Source organism: Dermacentor silvarum, chromosome 1 (genome assembly GCF_013339745.2).
Source record: "Dermacentor silvarum isolate Dsil-2018 chromosome 1, BIME_Dsil_1.4, whole genome shotgun sequence".
Classification (NCBI taxonomy): Eukaryota; Metazoa; Arthropoda; class Arachnida; order Ixodida; family Ixodidae; genus Dermacentor; species Dermacentor silvarum.
The window spans coordinates 86,448,815-86,472,219 of record NC_051154.1 but is presented as its reverse complement, the minus strand read 5'-3'; the positions used below and the strand labels follow the sequence as shown (position 1 = coordinate 86,472,219).

The following is a 23,405-nucleotide window of genomic DNA, read 5'->3' as shown; positions in this document are numbered from 1 at the left end:
GCGAGTTTCAGTAAAAAAAATTAATTAGCGTATAACTCATTATCTAATTATTCTGAAATCCGTCAGCTTCAATGCTTGCATAAAAAGAATCAACTATTAGGCCCGAAACGCATGCACACTTGCTTTTTCGGTTGTATTCGTGTCGACCGGAGAAAAAAAAATACTCTTGACGTTGGTCTTGGAACGCGGCACGTCGAACGATTGTCTAACATGGTAGTGTCTCCAGCAAAGTGACCATCTGCAGCAATACGCAGGACAATGAAGTTAACTGACCGCTAGTTGTCCCATCAGGAAGCGGACACGAATGTGCACACTGAGTTTTAGGTCATTTGAAGAAACACGTGGCGTGGGACGCGCCTCCGAAGTTCGAGTCCCCAAACGAGGACGCCGTGTCGCAAAGGGTTATAAAAAGAGTCATCGCACCCGATTATTTCTTATTTTTTTAAATGTAACCACTATAGCAGCGCGGTGGTTCGGGCTTTGCGCAGCAAAACCTGGGCGCAGGCGATCAAATCTCGGCCGCTACTGTCACTTAGCGATGGGGGAGGAACGGAAAAATTCTGCCTACTGACTAAGCATCTGTGTCCCATGGCTGCCTCACCGCTCACTCACGCACTCACGAAAAAAAAAAAAAAACAGCGTGGCTACGCGAAAATAGAACTGATAATAGCCGAAGAATACGCTGTCTGATTACTTGTACTGATATTCTGCTCTCAAAATATAAGCAAGTAGCCCTGGCTAACAAAGAGCGCGTCACGTTGAAAGAGATAGGTAGAAAATATTTGCGCACAGTGCGAAAATAGACAGGCCATCGATTTAAGGAGGGATGCGTCTTCAACGTAGCGCTGCTGTCGATCGCTGGTGACGTAGCGGAAGTGTCGCGAAGAGGCTCTTGGCCACGCGCTCGCGTGGTCCGCAAACTTTTGTGGTTGACTGTACCTCCGTACTAATATTTGGCTTAGTTTAATATAATCATTCATACACGGGTATAGGTTACATGCGTAGTCCACATATATTCATGGGTTACTCTTCCATTATTTGACTAAGACAATGGCAAACAACAAATGCGCAAATCCAGTGCATCATCTGCGCTCTAGGAAGTAGACCGGATATACACAGGGAGACATAAATCGGCTCCAGCAGAGGCAGAAAGAACCTTACAGAACGTGGAAATGTATATGCGCATACAAGCGTGGGCGGTTAACATATCCATACAATGGCTGCTTCTCACGAGTGGAAAATACGCCGTGAAAATTTGCACATGCTCTAAGCGGCTGACACACAAAGCCAGAAACAAAGCGTAGGCGAAAGAAGATAGAGAATCCAGAAAAGTTCTGTGTCCTCTCAAATGTTTGCGCAACATGGTGAAGGGGCCATTGGTATGTATCACTTGACGCCCTCTGCCCAAGACACCACCACGCGCCGTCTGTACGCACAGTTCTCTTTGCAGCATCGGTAAGAAAAATGCGGAGGCTTGCTGGGCTGGTGGGAGGGCACTCAATGAGTCAACAAAGAGCGTACGAAATATATTAATTTTAATTTTGGAGTTTTACGTGCCAAAACCACGATCTGATTATGAGGCACGCCATAGTGGGGGACTCCGGAAATTTGGACCGCCCGGGGTTCTTTAACGTGCACCTAAATCTAAGTACACGGGTGTTCTCGCATTTCGCCCCCATCGAAATGCGGCCGCCGTGGCCGGGATTCGATCCCGCGACCTCGTGCTCAGCAGCCTAACACCATAGCCATTGAGCAGCCAGTACGAAAAATATCGCAATACAAGGTAGTTGTTAAGGAGCTAGCTTGCAAGGTAACTTAAACCAGCAGTGATAATTGCAAAAGGGTGTATATATACCAGCAGTAGCAGAAACCTCACTTTCTTTTGCTGTGCGTCTTCTGTCTGTCTTTTTTTTTTTCACTCCGGCCGCGCTCGGCGCGGAAACAATGCCTAACTCGCTCTTTCTATTTAAGACACCGATCGGCCGTTCTATCTTCATCACAACCACAGAGTCCATTTCGACCCAGAAATATCGAGTTTGACAGTTGATAACACGTGGCAGATGTAAAATACGCGTTTTTCAGGTTTATGCAATGCGCGGGATCGAAGGAAAGACTGCGTTCCTTTCTATCGTCATTGATCGTTATGCTTGCTTGCATAAGCGTAATGCGCTGCCCACCCAAATCCGCTTTGGTACGCTCCCCGAACGCCGCGTAGAAGAATAATCTTGTCACTTTAATTCTTGTAAGTCGACAGAATCAACGCCGCACGGATAAGAGGCAATCGTAATCTGATCGGCCCTATAGACATGCATGAGTCATCACTGCAGCGCCAAGCTGTGCGAAGTAATATAAAAAATGTCGCACTAATTTCACTGTCACTAGCTACATCAGCAGCTTCGCTGATCAGTCTCGCGTTATCAAATTTAGAGGCTTGTACCTAAAACAGCTGCGAAAAATAAAAAAATAATAAAAGTACAATAGCTGAAAGGCGAAGCAGATGAAAGAATTAAGCAAGATTCGCACGCGGGACCACTTCGTTAGGGGCAGACGCCGGGATCGGAATCAATCTGAGAAGCCACCTTAGATTACGGGGCGCAGTGAGAAGAGCTATAGTTTGTTTAATGAACATACCTATTGTGCACACACTTGCGAATGCGTCAATAAAGACGGAATACCAAAGTTGCGCTAAGGAACAATAATAGATGTCATAAGAAAACATTCTCATTACGACTACCAGATGCGGTAACATTGCAACAAAAGCAACCACAAGAAAGAAAGAAAGAAAATCTAAGAAAAAAAAGGGAAGAAAAAAAGGAAAAAGAACAAAAAAAGAAGACCTACGGAGCATATTAGCGGTTTTCGACAAGAATGATCAGGTGCTTTGAAAGAAGCCGGGTCACGTGGTTAAAACGACAACACCAAAGCCGTCTGCTCCTTCTCGGCGTGTCCCACTGAGTGGTCTAGTCCATTGGAGTTTCCGAACTTTAGTTATGAGTAGAAGCCTATAGGGCAAGACGCTGCAGCGTTCGATATGCGGTTCAGCAGGTCCACTGCATTTTGTACCACCTATGACATTACGATGAAATGCGGCGCTTAAACGCTTCGAAACGGCATGCGAGAGTTCTTATTGGCGCCACACCGAGTGACCAAAGTCGGCGCAATCATGCAGCTGGCACTCGTGGCCGCTAGACCCCGAATGTATACGTAACTGGGCTCACCGTGTGCGCAGAGAGGCAGCCGGCTGAGGACGGCGGAGTAGCCGTTCCGGAAAACTTGACGCCTCGGCAGTCCGTAGGCAAGAAAGCGGGATCGCGGTGCTGCCTTAATTAGGCGAGCGGCAACTGCGCATCCCAGGCATCCGAGAACATGCAGACCGGCTTAGTCTGAAACAAGCAACAAGAGCGGCAGAGCGCGATAAGCGTCCGAGTGGCAAAGCCTCGCATTAGGAAAAGAAAAAAAAATATAAGAAACGAAGGAAAGAAAGAAAGGAAACGAGAAGATCGATAAGGGATTTAGAGGTGCTTTCGTCTGCCCGTCAATTTATCGGGCTCATTATCACAAAGGAAATGGCGATACCTAAGAGGCACTCAGGAAAAGAAGTAAATACAGAAGCAAAGAAAACAGTGACAAATGCCCCCCTCCCCCTTTCCCCAATACGCAGGGTACGAGAAAGGTTCCAAGTTCTGGGGTCACAATCCCACAAGCCGCAGGCCGAGGCGTATTTAATTAGAGTGATTAGCGCGACAGCGTTATCTATAAGCTTACGATAACGAAAAGCGGCACTGCGAGACGCAGAAGCGAAAATATAGAAGAAAAAAAAAAAGACGAACGTAGCTGTTTTTGAGAGGGGCACGTCAGCCGCAGAGCTAGCGCTCGGAGACGTCGACTCTGCAAGGAGCGCCGTTGTTGAAACACCGAATGCACGAGGAAAGTCGCCGAGATACCATTCGAACGCTGAATAAACAAAGGTCGTCTTGTAAGATAACCAGTAAGGTGGACTTGAGTCAAGTGGCACAAAGGGCTGGTTGGGCAGCCAATCTCAATGCTGCACACTCAGACTGCAGCTGCCCTGTCGGCTGCTTGTTGTAACCCTGGCGCGTCAGCGGCATTGCTGGACGCGTGGACAAAGGTTACGATGAATATAGCTGAGAAGACAGTGGATTACGCCTTAAACAATAAAGATAACATTTCTGCCACCTCAGATGAAGGCGTTTCAAAAATAAAGTACTTAAGTTTAAAAGAAATGGCAGGGTGCGTAGCATTTACTTATCAGAATCGTTGGTAATAGGAACCGCTGGATTATATACTCAACGATCATTCACGAGTTCCCTTTCAAACGCTAACGAAATAAGAAAAAAGAAGTACATAAGAAAGTGAGTAAAGCATCATTGGTCTACTGAACAAGCTTGCGACGGCCAAATTCTAGCGTAACATTATAACAGTGATTGATAAGAGACTGCTCGGTCAGAATCGGAGATATTAGCCTATGTGCTTGGCCTATTACATTACAGTAGACTTCTGTTAAGACGAACCCGAAGGAACCATGAAAATCTGTTCGTCTTATTACAAGTTCGTCTTAACAGAACTGATCCACAAAACTAAATATTTACTATTCCTTGTGCACCTAAATATTCAATACAGAATTCAATAAATAAAACAGCATTACAACCAAAAGGCAGATGAAAAAATAGACATACGTTGTATTTGCATGGTGCAAAGTATTGCTTTGTGCACTCTTGTAACAGCTGTTGAGTCATTGTTCCTTGCTGGTGCTCTGCGAACCTGTCCGCTGTCACAAATCCTGACATTTTGCATAGCTTGCCCAACACGTCTTAGTGGCTATTGATGCTGAGAAAACAAAAATGTGCCAGAGTATACAGGGCACTATAAGAAAACTCATGTGTGAACACCGCTGGCTGCTGTGGCTCCTGGGCAGTTTCCTCGCCATCATTATCAGCATGTAGAGGAGTGTCGGAGACTTCCTCAATTATTGTTTCCGTGGTGTCAGCCCTGTAGGTTTCCACGTCGCCGTCGACGCTGGTGTACTTGTTTATGTCCACAGAAACGCCATTTGCTTCTCGTGTAGCTAGCTGAGTCACCTCGACAATAAAGTTTTCTCTCTCTGTCTCTCTCCTCCAAGTCTATCGAAACTGTCTCCCGTTGAACCAAGTATAGCAAGCATCAGTGGCAGCTGCGGCAGTTCGGCTTAAGCGAACTTCCAGTTCGTGTTACGCGGTTTATATACAGGATGTTTCAGCGAACACTTTCAAAAATTTTAAAGGTTGCCTGTGGCAGATAGCACGGTCATTACTTCATGAGCTGGTCTACTCGTAGAGGCGGACATGTACAAAAATTGAAATGCATAATCTACTAATTAACAAAAACGTACTAATTATTTTTTAACTAATTACCTCATGGCACATATTGCAATTTAGAAATTCTATCCGTGAAGTTCACAAGCCGATGGATCCACTTTGAACGAATTCTCAGGATGACATCAGTTTCGATATATTAATTCCCGAACTTAGTGGAGAAATGCATTGGCGTTCCAGTTACTTTCTTAACAAAACTTCTGTCTATGCTTAGAAGCACAAAAGTTTTTGCATTTCGCCCCCAACGAAATGCGGCCGCCGCGGCCGGTATTTGATCCCGTGCGCTCGGGCTTAGCAGCACAAGACCAAAACCACTAGGCGGGTCTTCATTAAGCATCAAGCAACAATCCCGAGAACACGTTATATTGAGGGAACGCTCGGGTGGGATTCTTCGAAGCCTTAGATGGATGCCAGCCTAAATTGCGGTGCAAGTTTCTTGCCATGGCGCCTGACTCTCAGAGGGAAGTAAACATGAAGGAAGAGACGTACGCAACAAGGGATGTCACGCCTAGAACACGAGGGCAGGCCGAAAGCACGCATTTCTATTTATTCTGGAAAAGTCGCTCAACCTGTAAAAACCGCCAAGAGGACAGGCGACCTGAACGAAGAAATAGTACAATTTTTTTTTTCATGGCTTCGTTCCTGAGCAAGCACAAAAAAAAAAAAAGAGAAAAAAAAAAAAAGCAGCCGAGGTCAGTTTCGAATTATGCAAAAATTTGTTTATTTTTGTTTGTCGGTTCGGTGCAGATTCGACACCTTGGTTCATAGTACCTGCTAACACATGAGTAACAAAACAATTCAGCGAAATTGACCTTACAGATTGCATTCAAATAAACAATTCGTATTTCTGTTTAGTTTCGTTCCAGCGGAGGCCCTTCGATGTTGTGCATTGTTATTATTATTGTTATTAGTATTATTATGTGCGTGTGCGTGCGTGCGTGTGTGAATAAAAGAAATCTGGCGATATGTGACACACACAAGCTACAAAACGCGCCCACATCCAACATCCGTAAGCGAGCGAAAAATATAAATACGCTCCACGGAGCGGAGAGGTCGCATGGGCCAGCGGAATGATGCTCTTCTTTCGGCGCGGGCATTGTGTGCAACGGGAGGTAAAGGAAGTATATGATAGGGCAGCCCTCTCTAATACCACTAGTGGGGAGAAAACGAAGACGGCCGCAGCTCAGCCAGGACGCGGCGAGCGCAGTAAAACGGCAGAGCCGCGCGGCTGTACCGCCAGCACGACGAAAACAGAGGGCGCCACGGCGGCGGGGAGAGAAGCACCCGCCAGGGTCGAAGAACAAGAAGAGCGGTGAGGTACGAGAGGAAAGCAAGGACAAAGAGCAAAGCCAGAAATTACTGCAGTTCCACCATAACGCCGAAAAGGAAAATGCGCGATTCGTGCCGCTGGGGACGCGAGCAGAGCACACAAATGGCCGCCCAGATCCGTGAGAAAAGCGATAGGCGACGCCGAAGAGAGGGGGGGGGGGGGGGGGGGGCACACAGCAGCAAGAGAGGGGGCGCCGGCCAAGCGGAGCCGAGCGCTGGCCAGTGACAGCGAAGTCATTGTTTCGGCTTCATCTTGTTCAGTCATTCTCGTTTTTGATCCTGCAGCAGCGACCTGTCATGATCGAGCGCCAGGTAGGTACCATTTTGCCTGCCCCCCCAAGCCTCCCCGTTAACCGGCGGGCACTGCTGTTCTTTGAACCCTTACTGCCGTGAGACCCCCCCCCCCAAGTATGCCTGAACTCGGCTCCTCCGCTCTTTTATTCATTCTTTCTTCGATGATGGGGGCTCGGTAGATGAGTCGAACAAGCGCGCGCGCGGTGAGAGCGGACTCACGGTTCCGTTTCGGCTACAATTGGGCGCCGCGAAGGTACACTCCGGCCGAAACGAGTTTCCCTCCTTGTCACAAAAGAGCAGCTAATGGACCTAGAGGTGTGCGCCTTGCCTCATGGAGCCCCGGCTTGTCACATCTCGCGCAGCTGGGCCTCTCTGAAACGCCCTCGCGCAGAGTGTGCCCCCCATTAGGCTACACACGGTGCCCGTGCGCACAGGATGCGCAGTGGGCGCATTATGGCCCCGCGAATGTCCACATTATTTCGGCTCCCCGAGTCACACGAAGCGTCCACCTCCTTGCCTGCCCCTCAAACCACCGCAGCGGGCACGAATGGCACGCGGCATTAAAGGTCTTCTGGGGAAGCGCATTAGGCAGCGCCGAGGAAGGAAACGTCTCAGACAAAACACAAATAATAGCCTCATATACGCACAGCCATATAACGCACGGCATAAGAGAGCATAACGCGGGCCAACTGCAGGTCCACCGTGCTTCAGGTGTTGGACGCGTGCCTGGAGAGATTGTACCAGATAAATTTCCTGTTGTTTACTCGAGGATTGGAAAGATAAACCTAACAGTTCCACTGCCGGACAACGCGTTCGTAATAACTATACATACCTGTCGTACTCAAATGTGGCATTATAGCAAAGGCTCTGAGACGGCAGCCACTGCCTAAAGTTTCATATCTCTTCTTCGAGCGAGCAAGAAAAAAAATAATAAGAAAGAAACCAAAAAGAAAAACGGAAAGCAGCCTGTAACACCGAACGAAACACCTGTAACACCGAAACTCGGTCGATTTCTTTCCCTGTTGATAGTCAGCTATTAAAGAAACCGCTGCGGAAACTGGCCATAAGCCCTCAGTCAGAGAGAAACCAGAAAGCAGCTGCTCCTGTCACCACCATCATTATGGTATGTTCGCGCTCCTGATGCACAACAACTTGCCCTAATATGAGTTCGAAAAACATGGCAATGCAAAAAAGAGACATGCACGAAGAACGGTCAGCCGATGCTATTTATTTGTTCCGAATGCAAGAGAACACGGGAACAATGACGAATTTCGTGGTTAAATCGACGAGCAGGAAAGGCGCCACCATAATGACATTCACTGCCGGTATCGGAATTTAAGCTGCATGCAGTTTCTATAATATTAAAATCGTGGCGATAGAGCTTACAATGCACGCCTTTGCGGTACTAATAATAACAAATAAAGATAACGCCTGTACAAGATGTGCTGGTTCCGTGTGGATCTCCGTACCTTCAGAGAATGAAAGAGAAGACAAATTTTACAGGTGTTATGGGCTCATTCCCTTTGTCATTTTGATGTCCGCCCGTGCCCGTTGCAGGAGTCACAGAGTGCTTTGCCAGAATTTTATACACGTACAAAGTCTCAGTGCCCCGCAGGGATTCTAACTTCGGACCCACAGAATTACCAGTATACGATTCTGCCTCTCAGCCACTCCGGCAACGCAGTAGCAAAGAATACTGCGCCTGGACAATAATGTGCTTCGCTTCTTGAGCTCTCGTTAAAATGATTGGCTGACTCCATGCAGCTTATCCATACACTAGCGTCGAGGTGAAAGAAAATGAACGAAGCCAGTGGCAAGAAGCGAAGGCAGTATAGGAAAAAGGAGAAAGAAAGGAGTCGTGTCTCTCCGCTTCTTGGCCACCAGGGAGCGCCACCTACACAAACGAAGACGACTCCCTCACATTACGCGTAGGACTACATACTAAAATCTACTAACCTTCAAACCCAAGCAGGGCTGGCGGACTGGGTGGCGAAGGTCGCGGCCAGCTGGACGCCACCCGAGCCCCCTCCGCCTGATCTCGACTCCCCCCTCCCTCTCTCCGCGGCTTCAATAAAGTTTATTTCCTCCTTCCCCCGACTAGAGGCAACCGTAATCGAAGTTATCTCTTTCTTCTCGCAAGGAGGTTGCACGCACGCATTTGCGAATGTTTAATCCAAGTGATACCACACGAGGTGAATTATTAAAAAAAAAAAAAAACATAGTCCAAAACTTACTGCGCGTAATATTGCGCCAGCTGTCGCGTCACTGTTTAGCATTATAGGCGGAACAGCAACTGCTTCTTTTTCCTTCTTTTTTTGCTGCTACTCCTCGTTATATATATTAACTTATTAACTCCTCGTTAATACGATATATATATATATATATATATATATATATATATATATATAACTAATGTACCTTAATATGTACAAAAGAGGAAGCACAGCCGCGTGTCGCATCAGTTGGCCGTCAACGAACTCGGAGTTGCGGTACCGTGCAGAGGTATCTAACACATAGCTATGCCAAGTCAGACTTGCATTGCTATAAATCACGAAAGTTGCAGCCCAGTGCGATCAAATTAATTTAAAGGCTAAACCGGTGGAGTACAAAAGCACTGGGCCAGGTACGCGTCGTGCCACATCACCCGGCCAGACCACCACGCCTCACGATTGAAACGTAGACCTCAGCCAACGCCTCTTCACCGCGTGCGTGCTCGCCCTTTCTTGTGTGTGTTATGCAGAAAACTTTGATTAGTTCCACCTGGCTAACAGACACGAACTCGGCCTTATACGACAAAGGGGACTCAACATCCGTCTGCTAAGTCGGTACTGGTGGGTTAATTTTCTTTCACTATAGCGCCGATACAGATGCACTTCAAGCAGCTTCACTCGAGATAGCGCGGTATAGGCAGAGCTCGTTGTGCAATGCTAGGAATACCACTTGGTTTAGTATATTATCTAATACACTGTATATCAGGCAATGCTGTCTGCTGACGGTGCATGAGGCAGAGAAACAAAGAGCAAGATGGCAGTTAAATGAGCACCGTCGCATCAAGGGACGAATTCATCATCGGCCAGCGCCCTTTCTTTCGAACTGCTGCCTACGAACCGGCATTGTGAATCCGTGCCTCTTGCTTTCTTTTATCAGCTGGGCATGACCTCATAATGACAACTACTCAGTGAGGTCAGCGGTATATTATTCATGAATTTGCTCACATTCTCAGCAAAATTTTGCATAGTTGAAAATTCTTAGGGCTAAGAACAAGTAGTTCCTTTTTCTTTATTTGGCAATTATAAGTATTTGTGCCATTGTCAAACCATCTCCAGCTTCGAAAGATCCCTTTGCTTTGCTCATTTATTCGCCCTCCTCTAAAGCCTATTTTTCTCTTATTTATTCCGTTCTTCTCATCGAGAGCATGGGTCAATGGAGCGCGCATTGGAGCACTCAATGGAGCACGCATTTCGACACCAGAACCGCTGCTAGGGCCGGCCTTCGACGCCAGCCGCAGCCGGACGTGTTTCGCGTTGCGGGGGCGGCCGCCGGTCATCGCGGGCGCAGATTTTTCGTCCCGCATTAACGGTTCATCTTGTCCGAAGGTCCGCGCTCTCTTCTTGCACGACGCATTATTGTCATCATTGTTTTTTTTTTTCTTTTTATCGCAGCAGAGAGAAACGATTTCGGACGCGCCAGGGAAAAGGAACGGTGGGCGAGGACCCCCGGCGCGCCACTATGCCAGCGCCGATCCCCTCCCACCTTCTACGAAAGTTCATTATAACTTGAAAAAAAAAAAAAAAAGGGGGGGGGCGAGATTCCCCTCCGCGCCGGCTGGGCTCGGAGGCGAGCGTAGTCTCCGCCATCTTCAACTTCCTCTTCTGCGCTAAGTGCAATATGCCTCTCTAATCACGGAGGCATCCGCCATGATTCCACTCAGCGAGACGGCAGTGGCGGTGCTGCTGTTCGAAGCGCCGGTCCGAGCACATGCGGCTGCTGCTCAGCGCGCGCTTCTCTTTTATCAATCGCCGAGCCTTGTTTGGCGGGGGTGCTCGCTCCGCCGGTCGGCGCCTTGGAGGGTCGCCCTCTGCCGGCCGACTTCCGCCTTACGCCCGCGTGAACGACCGCCGCCCCGAGGCGCTCGTGCCAACGAGTCTCGCCGACGCTGGAGACAACAAAGCGGCGCCGCGATTGCAGGAGCGCGACGGACGCGGCTGCTGCGAAACAACGACGCTTGCGCATGCAAACTGGTCGCGGGCGCGCGACGTTAAGACCAGCTTTTGTTTGCAAAGCACTGTTCTATCACCTATACGCCTTTTCTTTTTTTTCGCGTACCATCTCTCGTAATGTCGAAATCAGACAGGCATGTTTCCAGAGAACTGAACGCGCAACCGCCAATCGCTACGCGAATGTGAGAACGGAGTCGGGTTCAGAGCAGCTCATCCTTTTTTGGATGGGGTCATACTCCAAACCAGGAATGGGCAAACAATGCAGGAGAACGGGGCGATCGAGGAACAGCGGTGGCCACCCAAGGGCGTACCTGTCTGGGCAGCAGATCACCTAAGCGCCCATGTAGTCTGCGCTTCGCTTGAGTGACCCAGGTGCATGCGAAGCCCGACTGGCTCTGGGCTCCGCGCGGATACTCGTCACTTTTACGCTACTTCTGAACGCCCTCGAAAAACGCAGCCTGTCAAGCCAAGGGGCCGCTATTACCCCTCGTTTAGCGAGTCGGTTCCGCAAACGAATGCCGCTGGTGCAACGTACGTGGGTAAGAAACGACAGCCACGAAGATAAGCAAGCAAAAAGACTACGTGGCCGGCAAAATTTGCCTAGGAGAAATAATAATAATAATAATAATAATAATAATAATAATAATAATAATAATAATAATAATAATAATAATAATAATTACTGTGGTATGCGGTCCGGACAAACCGATATTGTCTAATGTCAAATGCTCGCTTTAATAAAATTTTCCTACCTACCACTTCGACAAGGATATGTGCGATAGCAGACAGCCGCGCTCTTAGTATAGGATAAGGCGGTTCTAGCCTAAGCACATTCAATAGAGAAAAAGTGTGGCGTTCAAACGTTGGCAAGCATAGTGTCTCTTTTAGGTGGTCTTAAGCAGAACATATGGGAACACTAGGCAAATATATCTGCGTCGCATTGCATCTTTAAATCGCGTTTGTTTACGTTTTCTTGCAGACAGGCACAAAAAGACATTTCAGCATTCTATATACTGGGTGTTCATTTATAAGTTTTACGGAATATTTAGAAACCTCCTGTGGCAGGTAGCATGATTCTTATCGTTGAGCTGGGTTATTCGAAGAGGAGGACATTAGTAGCACGAGAAATCGAAAAACATATTCAACTAATTAACAAAAATGCACTAATTAACTTCTTAGTTAATTATTTTAGACGCATATTGCAATTTACGAATTGTAGCCGGTGAGCTATCCACTTGGAATGAATTCCAGGATGACACCAGTTTGGAGATATGCGCCATCAAACTCGCCGTAAAAATGCAATGTTGTTTTACTTACTTTTTTACCAAAATGCTGTTTTATACATCGAAGCACAAAAGTAACTGGAACGCCCATGTATTTCGTCCCACACTTTGGGAAATAATATCTCGAAACTTGTGTCATCCTGGAAATTAATTTCAAGTGGATACGTGTCGCCTGACAAGCTCACCGGCTACAATTCGTAAATTGCAATATGTGCCCTAATTAACTAAGAAGTTCATTAGTCAATTTCTGTTATTTAGTTGAATATGTGTTTCGATTTCTCGTGCTACTAACGTCCGCCTCTTCGAATAACCCAGCTCACCGATAAGAATTACGCTACCTGCCACAGGCAATCCTCAAAAATTCCGTATCCGTAAAATAAAACTTAAAAATGAACACCCTGTATATATATATATATATATATATATATATATATATATAAGGAATAATTCTTGCAAAGGCTTCATAAAAAGCTATTAAAACAATTCTTGAATTTCATGTACTACCACGTTCGCGACCGGAACTCTTCCTTTCGAATAATTGTGATCATCGTTATCTTTTCTTAAGAAACTTAATATGTTCGACCTTCTAAATTACTCTCAACATAATTTCATGAATAGCGCACTTCGCCAACGAAGTACGGTATTCATGTAGTATGAATACCATACCCTTCAGTACTGATAGAATTTCGCCAAACATTTTTTTTTCAATCTTTTTTTTTCGAGACAGATTGCATTGTCGCGGCGCTGAAGGAACGCATGATAGTAAGAAGGCTAATTGTGCTTCGTGCAGGTTGAAGCACGCAAGGCGCATCAACAGTGAGGGACATCGGCACTATGAGAGTCATAGCCAGAGCCTCTGTTGCTGTGTGTGTGTGTGTGTGTGTGTGTGTGTGTGTGTGTGTGTGTGTGTGTGTGTGTGTGTGTGTGTGTGTGTGTGTGTGCGCGTGTGCGCGTGTGCGCGTGTGTGCGTGTGTGCGTGTGTGCGTGTGTGTGTGTTGTGTGTGTGTGTGTGTGGTGTGTGTGTGTGTGTGTGTGTGTGTGTGTGTGTGTGTGTGTGTGTGTGTGTGTGTGTGCGCATGCGTACTGTGAACTTGTCTCTCATCTTTCAGTGCCCTTTTCCTCTTTCCCAATGCATGGCAGCCAACCGGGCTCAGCCTTGTTAACCTCCTTGTCTTTTACTTATCATTTTCTCTCTCATCATTCTAACGTAACATAATAATAATAATAATAATAATAATAATAATAATAATAATAATAATAATAATAATAATAATAATAATAATAATAATAATAATAATAATAATAATAATAATAATAAATAAGAGTGATGGTGATGAGGAGGAGGAACGTGATGCATGTTTAGTGAGCGTGGCTAGTATGAACTTTTAGTGGAACTGAAAAAGAAAAAGAAATCTTATAGAGTTCATCCCAATTGAATAAAGAAAGCTTGGCTCCATGGTAGAAAGTGCCATAGGGCGTTCTATAATTATGCGACATGAACGTTCACAAGCCAGTTCGTATTCCATTCTTATTCTTACCTAGTTGAGGCTTGTAGATGTATAATGGAGCATACCTTCCCACGTGCGTTCTGTTGCCATATACGGTATCACATTGTACATGACCGATATCCATAAGTATAGCCAGTAATTATAACGTCTTCATTATCCTCACTTTCAAAGAAACGGCGATGTCTGTCGTGGCGCTGACACGAGCAGTCTCACTTCCATCGTAATAGCGGGTTCAAACGGCGAGAATCGCTTTGACAAAGGCAAGTCGATTTTCTCGGTGTCCGCAGCAAGTGTTTCTTGCAGGCTGGTTCTTTCGACCAAGGCTGGAGATGACCTCCATCTTCTCCGAAGGAAGCAGCAAAGGGTGGCCGGAGAGTCGGTTCGAGCGTTGAGGGCAGTCTCTTTCGCCGAGACAAGCAAAAGCAAAGAAAGGCCGGCAACAGCGACCAGGCGAAGTGCCGGCTGGCGTGTTTAATTATGTCATCGGCGCGAAGAGCGACAGGCTAAGACCACCGCGCGCGCCAGGCCGCCAATTAAGCGGCCTCCCGGAATTAACGGCGCCGCTTTCCCGGCCGCGGCCAGCCTCTTTCCCCGCTGAGTGCGAGCGTGCGGGGCTCCATATTGGCCCCCTGTGACCGCTCGCCGAAACCCTCAGATTATGGACTTACTTCTTCCAGCGCTGGATTTGTACCCGGGCTCCCAGGGGTGCGACTGGACGCGGCTCATGTTTGTGCGCGCCTCATTGCCGGCGCCTTGCAATGGCGAGTTCGCTCCCCCCTTTCCCGCGGCCGCACTTGTGTCTGCGTCGCTTAATGCCGGCCTTTGCGCAAATGGCGCCCACAGTTGCGCCGCGGTCCAGACCCGTCGACGGCCGCTGAGGTCACGTCTGCAGAAGCACTCCGTGGCGCTGTCAAGACTCCGTCACGGCAGCTAACGAGCCGACACGCGCCCTACTCGCCAGTTCGTCGAAGGGGGCCGCGCAGCGCTGCTCGGGCCGCGTCGCCACAAGACTAAACTTGGAGACCCGACGAGGCCAACAAGTGCTCGCACGTAAAATACGGTGTCGAGTACAGTTTAAAAACGTCCACGAACCTACGATGCGGAGCACAGAGGAAACGCGTTGTTCTCCTCGTGGCGGTTCGGTTTCAGCGCCGGGAGCCCGCCTTCATTCGAGCCTGTCATTCAAGCTGACAGAACCTCGCCGTCAAAGACAGACTGCGAGAACAAAATGACTCTCCTCGAGCGACACGGTCTGCGCGACTGCTTCGAGAACACAAGCGCGCCGACGGACAAAGAAAAACGGACGAAAACTGCGTAGCCAGAACTCATAAAAGTGTCTCCGGCCGGGCACATTCTTATTTTCCCCCCCATTCCTCAGCGCGCGCTCATTACTTTGGAATGGGCCGACGATGAGCGTGCAGCGCACAAAGCACGCCGCGTACACGGCCGGCAGCAGCGAGCGCCAGCCGAGCGCGGCGAGCCGAAGGGGCGCGCCCGCGGCGCCGTTTCCCTCCAAGCTCAATTTTTCGCCGAGTGAAGTGACACACTTCTCGCGACAACCTTCCTCCCGCCACTCGCCCAGCGCCGGCCTTCTGACTTGCACAATGAGGGCCGGATATAAACGAAACGTCAATACAGTGCGGAGTCCAGAGAGTGTTCGTTTGCTCGCGGCTTGATTCTCTGGCGATTCGCGAAACGTTACATTCGACACAGTCAGGAAAAAAGGAGCGAATGAAAAGAAGACTAACTGCTGTTGTCAGAGGGTAACAAAAATACCAGAAAGGAGGAGATCAAAAAAAGATTTTAAGAGTTCAGTAAAGGATGGAGAATAACTGCGATAAGACGAAGCCATGATGTACTGAGCAAAAAAGAAAAAAAAAAAGACAGACAACTGCACGAATGCATAAGCTAATGAAGAGCAAGGAACGAAGAAAAAAAAAAAGGCAGGCCTACAGAGAAACTGTGCCAACCTTCAGTGACGAGGGAGTGCGAGGCACGGAGGGATACCAATCGGGATGGGAGAACCGAATTGTGGCGGCCATTGTGCCGGTGCCTCACCCCATAGCAGGGCGGCGACGCAGCGCACGCGGTGGATCAGGGAGGAAGCACGAGGGCGACGTTTCATCTGCTTCCGCATTTCCAGGCAGACCGCATCTCTCGGGGCCAAAAGGGAACTGGGGCGGGGGACGCCGCGGATAACCTTGCCGGCAAACTCGTGCAGGGAACGCGCGCCGCACGCGCGCGGCGCACGCGCGGCCTTGGCCGAGTCCCGCGTGCTCCCCTTCTAGGCTGGATAGAAAAAAAAAATGTATGAAAGAGCGCGGAGCCAAAAGTCCGGGATTCGGCACGCGGGCCGGAAAGCAAGGGGTGGAGTTGTGCCTCAAGGGGTTCGGACCCCCACCGCGACGCCCTCGATGCACGTTGTGCCCCCGTGGAGGCCGAAGGCCCTCTCTGCGCACCCCTCGAAAAAATTGGGTCACGAGTCTCCCCCCTGTGCGCAGCACGCGCACCCTCGTGCGCGTCGACAGGGGGCCTTCCCGAAAAAACGAGCGCCGCGGCGCACAAAGGAACGCGAACAACGACGACAAACTTTTTGCGTGTCTGCGTCCCGTATGAGCTGTGCTCTCGCATGTGCCCTTTTCACCGACTCCGGCCCGCGTGCGCGCCCCACCTTATTTAATCCGCCAGGGTGAGCCGGCATTTGTTGGCGGCAGCCGCACTCACGCCGTAACTCTATTTTCCTGCAAAGGCTGGCAGTTCCCGAAGTACAGAGGCCGCGCCACTCGCTTCGGTTCGGGCAATGAAAGGAGTATTGGGCTTCACCTGCCTACACGGCGGCATCGTGTCGGAGCAAGCTGCCCTGCGTGTGGCGGAAGGAAAGGCGTGTGACAAGCGTAGCTGCTTCCTTGCGGTGAATATTTAGAATAACGACAGTCGCAAGTTCTTCTTCGGAGTTTCGGGCATAAGCTACTAGCTACCCGGCGTGCACTTCCACTGCCAGCAGCTGAAATGAGAGATGAACGCACTGCGGAAAGCGACTGACATTATTAAATAATAATGGGAAGCACGAAACCTCCCAGCGTAACACTGACTACACATTGCTTCTCCGGTGTCACTGCACACCTTAAAGGGGCATCTAAGAGCAAGATTCAGTCTAGAAGAAGTCTTTCAAAGCTCTATGTGTTTTCATTCATTTAACGAGAACGGGTTGATTGCCAGTGCGGAAAATACCGGTCAAACTTCTCTTTCTTGAATTGCGCGCCAATACTTCAGCGCTGGTGCGTCAGTGTGACGTCCCGAATTTCAAGCTATGTCATCGCATGTGCGCCGTTGTGCAGAAGAACTTATAGAACATTGCTAGGCTGAGCCCTTGATTACTTTCGAATGCAAAGCGAACCATCTTTATGGATAAAGATTTAACTTGACCGGAGCAGACGTTGTCGTCACGGGGAGCTGGAGCGGGAACTTGAATGCGACGTCGCCACCCGACTTTGATTTGTTTGTCTTATCCGGCTTACCAAGTCGAGTAAGAGGGATTCCATCGGCGACAAAATGGGCGCGTTCACAACTGGAGCTTGAGTCCCGCGAGACGATATGTTCACTGCCGCCCTCCAACTCTCACGAGATGCGCTGTGTGTGAATGCACTGGAGCTTTCCAGGTCAGTCCTCGCAGGTGTTTGTTCCGAATTCGCGGTTAGTGCAAGAGTACTTGGTATACGTGTGCATTCAAAAACACGAAATACACTGCAGACACAACAAACGCGCACGTTATACTGCTTTATATTGCCCGTTTTTTTTTGTTTTTTCATAAAATTTTCTTTCATAATCAAGTACTTCGACAGGAATTCATCTCAGAACCTGCTTACTTTTCATCACGTGTTGACCACCCAAATAAAGTAGCCGTTCCTTCGTGCCGCACTAATCTCTTTTTACATTCTTTTCTTCCGAAGACAAGTAGAGAGTGGAATCACCTTCCCCCCTCCATCGCTGCCACTGAGGACCAAGCGTTGTTCAAGTCTGCCGTTTCTGAAGCACTTACTGGTGTAGCTGCAAACTGATGCCGTTGTCTTTTTCCTGTGAATTCCTTTTATTGTTTTGTTCTTCATTTACATTGTACCCACCCCCTCTGTAACGCCCTCTGGGTCTTGAGGGTATACTCATAAATAAAAAATAAATAAAATAAATAAAGAATACGATTATACGAGCTTCCATAAAAATCACGAGGCACTCTCGCGTCTCGCTTCGCTTCTTTTCCGTTTTAGCATCGCACTGTATAGCTACAACGACGGTATGCTAGCCAACGACACCTTATTGATCACGCTCCAAGCTTCAACGCATGCACGACTGTACTACCGGTCTCTGACTAAACGCTACGCAGTTCACCGCATCGGTCAGCATGCACCTGTTGCAGCGGCAGCATACCTACACATGCACAACGCAGGATAAAGCCGCGTTCTTACAAGCAGAGCAGAGCAATGGACTTTGCAACGGGCTGGAATGATCACATTATTTCTCTCCAGCGCAACGGTACAGAGAAATAAACAAAATGCTATACGTACTCAAAGCGAACACTCGATTGGGCTCGTACCAACACTGGAAACACACACGAACGCTTAATCAACAGCTATTTTAATGCCACATAACGTCCAAGTACATATTAATTGACTTGCTATGAAGACTTGTCTTCACACGAAGCACGAAATGAATTCACTAAACACCGGCACATATACTTGCAAACAAAGACGCGACCGGCCATAGCTGCGCCATTTGCAAAATGGCTACCCGCCTCTTTACAAGAAAGAGCAGCTTCCGCCCTTATCTCCTCCCTTCTCTCGTAATCTCGCATTTTGATTGACTTCTGACAGGCGACGCTTTTTATTCCGGTGACGAAAGTCGGCCTCGGACCTATAGGCACGACAAGAGCTTCTGTTCCCTCGTGTGACGTATAGATTTCCCGGTCGCCGACCTTTCAGTGTGAACGTGCTTTAAGAGTGGCGGTCGTGCTATCAGAGAAGCGGATTTTACAGCTTAACACAGCTTAATTTAATATTGCTAATTAGTTTTTAAAGGGCAACTGACGCATATTTTCGGAGTTGTGGCAACTCAACCACAAAAGTCTCGCACGTAAAACGGTGGCACTTAGCCAATATGAATTTTTTTTTAATATAGGACTGTTGAAGTTATTTATTGATTTATTTATACAATACTGCTGACCCAAGTGGGGGCCCAAGCAGGAGCAGCAGTGCACATATATATATATATATATATATATATATATATAGAAATAATACAAAGCGATGTAACATATACAACTGACAAAAAATGAAAGCGACGACTAAATAAGATTAATTGAAAATACGCTGAAGGAATCAAACTTGACATACATAGAATATATCAGACGGAGCTCAAGGCATCAGACATAAAGGCGATACGCACAAACGAGCGCTTGAAACCATTCGCGCGAGAAAAAAAAATGTAACAAGCACCAGAGGCAAGTTTGTTGGTGTCGAAATGCTGACCGGGCGTCATCGGCATTATAGTGACGTCATGACACAGAGCGACATTTGCTGACGTCGTGTGGCAAGAAGGCTATGTGTATGACGACGTTACCCATAAAGAAAAACTAAACAAGGACATCGCACGCGCGTGTTCTTGCTATGCTCGCATGTGGCGGCCGCAGCCATTACAGGAACGGAGCGAGTCAATGTAACATGGTGCCATGGCACATCCATCTCCTGGGTACCGAAACCAAAAACGGTTTCTAGAAACCAAGTATTCTAGTAAGGTATTTAAGCTTATGTGATGCTTGCCACGTTTTTTTTTTTTTTCAAGCTTTAGAAGGCCTTCGCATAAAAAAAAAAAAAAAAAAAAAAAAATAGAGCACTCGAAATTGTAATGTCGGTACTCTTGCAATCTTCGTATAAGGACTGCAATCTTCATTGTCCAGACTTGTCACCTGTGTTGAGGACAGTGGCGGGAGCTACATATACATACACTTTGATTCTAGAGGTATACAGTGAAAAAGAAACGTTTCGTGGTGGTGTATGCGAGGTTCAATTATCTCACACGCTTTACGTTTTGTTCGAGACAATGCCGTACGCTTCTTGTATCCGTGTTCGGACCTCTACACACTGCGGTACGGTCACGTCTACCTGCAGTTCACCCGAATGAACCATGGTAAATGTGAATGCTTAAACCAAGCGATTTTTGCAACTGTCTTAAGCTTGGCGTGTTCAGTACCTTACTCGTATAGAGAAATTGACACGAAAATGCAGCTTTTTTTTTTGGACACTAAACCATTTACTCTTCGTTTCACAGCGATAGCTGTTACGCTACTTTCTAGTTGCATTCGTGGCATCCCCGTATAGCATCCCAGCAATAACCTATATAACCATAACGCCGACGATTACATAAGACATAACAAGAGCACCATAGGACCATTTCTCAGCGTTTCTAATCACCAGAGTGGGGGCTTCGAACATGACACCTTCCCTTCCAGGAATTGACGTCCGATCTAACTACGTCATGAGGACACCCGTTTTTAGGAGCACGTTGCGCGAGACAAGAACGTCAAATGCGTATAGCAAGATCGCTAGCGAGGGTTGATTCCTGAACAATGTCAAAATGAAAGCTGACCATGCGCTTCACGTTTTCCTGACGGAACTTCCAAATACACATGAAACGAACGTATTAGGTTCATGTCGCATACGTAGTCGCGGCACATTAACAACTTAAAAAAAAAGAATCATCAGCGCAAGAGTGCTGAATTGGTGCCAGCACTGTTTTCCATACTGAAACAGCGCAGAAGACACGGATGAGTGAGACACAGCGCTGTGTCGTGGTAACCGGAACTGGCTGCTATGCAGTTGGCCTCCTATTGTGTCTGTAGAGCTTCAAAACATCCAAGAGAGAGAAATTTAGCGTACACCTTCCTTACAGCTTCCTACTGCTTTGTGGCCTGCCAGTTCGCTCTGAAATACACAAGGCTGGCAAGAAGTGTACGTCTTCAAAATGATAACTACATGAGGTGGCCGGGCTGGTTCAAAGATAAAACTTCGTGGATCCGAGTCCCCGTTATTTAGTGCGCCGAGCTCGCGCGGACTCGGTGACTTCGATTCGCACCCCTTAGCAGCAACGGACCGACACGGAAAATTCAAGAGGCCGGAGAAGGTGCGAGCGAGGAGACGTCGAAGAGCAAGAAACAGCAGCCGTACATGCAGGAAAACAAAAAAGAAAGAAAGAGAAAATAAAATAAAAACAGAGAAGGCGCTGTAAGAGGGCGGCGTATCGCGGCAGCAGGGGCGACAGACAGCGCGTGCGGGCTGGCCGGGCCAGCGCCCAGGTCCAATAACTTGTTCGCCGCGTTAATTAAAGCACCTGTCAGGGCACGGGCCCCCGCTAATATTCGGAGCCGCCCCTAAATCAGGACTGCAAAGTGGGCCGCCACGGCGCCATTGGACGGTCGTCGGTCACATGGTATTCGGACCGCGGCCGCCTCGTGCACCCGCCTAGTCACCCTCCCTGGCGCGGCGAGCGCCTCCGAACGGCGAGAATCGAAATTAAAATTAATTAAACGGGCGCGCACGTTCCTCCTCGCTCGGCTTAAATCGGTGGCGAGAGCGAGGGCGACCTGGTCCGCGGGCGAATCGCCACGCGCCTCTGAGCGGCATTAATTTATGTGGATGAAAATGGGGAGCCGACGCGGGCGCAGATAAATACACACGCATTTGGAGAGCGCAGGGCGAGAAGGAACGCGAGGAAGCTGGCGGCGGCCATGACGTCGTCTTCCTCCCCGCTCAGCGCCAGGGAATCGGGCGGCCCTCGCAAAACAAGGCGCCCGATCGAAGCTATAATTAAGAGCAGAGCAGCGGCATTATGAAGCCGGCCCGGCTGGAGGAACGCTTTGGGGAACCGCTCGCAGCGCCTCCCGCGACTCGAGGCTCCGGGGAAGTGCTCGCGCGCACCCAGAGCAGCCTTCGCGCGGGGGTGCCCAAACAGCCAGCTGCACGAGGGTCGGCGCGCCCACCAGACCGCGTCACTCTTTTCGCACCCCCGCACACGCTCCTGCGGCGAGGCCACGTGTCTCCTCCGGCGAGGAAACGGAGCACGTCTTGCGCGAGCTTCGCAGAGAGCTGTTAATGACGGCCATAGTAGGAAAGTGACGTCACAGTCACTATGGCCATTGCGATGAAGTGTTCATGTCGTCTAAACCGGCCGCGAACACCCTGAGCGTACGAACGTTCGACAGGACAACTCCTGACCCGCGTTATCGAGGGCAGAACGCTGTCTTGATGACATGCGGTATAAGGGCGGTTGCCGGACACTGGTGGGCGCTGTCAGTGCGAACGGTCGGCTCGCTATGTCGTGCTCCGCGTATGAAAAAAAAAAAAAAAAACTGATAATGATGATAATAAAAATACAGGGGCGAAGAGAACATTCACAAACAGTGTGGTGCATATTCCTATTTCCTGAAAGCGCACGCTCGCTTTGACCCCATGTGTATAAATATCTGTCGAGACGGTCCTCGGAGGGAACAGGTGCATTGACTGAACATTTCTATTCGAAGAGCGCCGATATGGCAGAGCGCCAGTTCGCTCGGGAGCCCCTCAGACACGCCGCGGTCGGGCGGAGACGAGCCGTCGAGGACGCGTCTTCGGGCGGTAGAGCGCGGCCTAGACAGTGATGGCAGGCATTGCAACGCTCCTTCGCTGGTCGTACTGCGCTGTTTACTTCGGCATTCACAAAGAAACTCGGCTAAAAGTCACTGTGCACGCCGCGGCTTGCCCAAGTAAAAATACGGAATTTTGAGGACACCGTGCTTCTTTCTACGTTTTTTGTTATCACCTCTGGAAGATCATTGATATCCCAACACAAGAAGCGGATCGAATGAAGCGATCAAAATGATGATATTCAGGCAATTTGTTTATGATTTGGTCCCATGAGGTTAACTCTAAAGCTTCCCACCGACTCATCACTAAGACGTGGCCGTGCGCGTCACTCTGTAGCAGTTGTTAAAAAGATTACGAAATATTGACTGCTGTCAGCGAGTGAGAGTTCAAGAAGCTATGTCGGATATTTGTTATCATACGCCTGCGGTATTTTTCCCGGGGAAACAAAACAACAGTTTCCATCTTTGGGCAGATGCGCAGCATATACGTCCTGCATGCTAAGTACACCAGGTGACTGCTTACAGTTCTTTGCTTGGTGCTTTTTCTTTTTTCCTTTATGAGGAATACTCTGCAACAGCATCGTTTTGAATTGAATCATGTAAGCTGCTCATGATGGCTCGTGATGGTTCTCATGATCTCATGATGGCTAGTCCTGCTGTTCTACGTTTGAGACCACTCTTTGAGTACTCACTCAAGAGTACTCTCTTCACGTCTCCTCATAATCAGGTGG

The 23,405-nt window shown here is 48.5% G+C and overlaps 1 protein-coding gene across 2 annotated transcripts in view; it reads right to left on the bottom strand.

Moving 5' to 3' along the window:
* Nucleotides 1-23,405, bottom strand: part of LOC119431810 (zinc finger homeobox protein 4) — a 314,132-nt gene that overhangs the window by 230,879 nt on the left and 59,848 nt on the right. The window contains exon 2 of one of the 2 annotated variants that reach the window (XM_037699276.2): nt 3,219-3,383. The exons of the other annotated variant lie outside the window; for it this stretch is intronic. The gene's annotated coding sequence lies outside the window, so the exon portion shown is untranslated. The remainder of the gene's footprint in view (nt 1-3,218; nt 3,384-23,405) is intronic. 2 annotated transcript variants of the gene reach the window in all.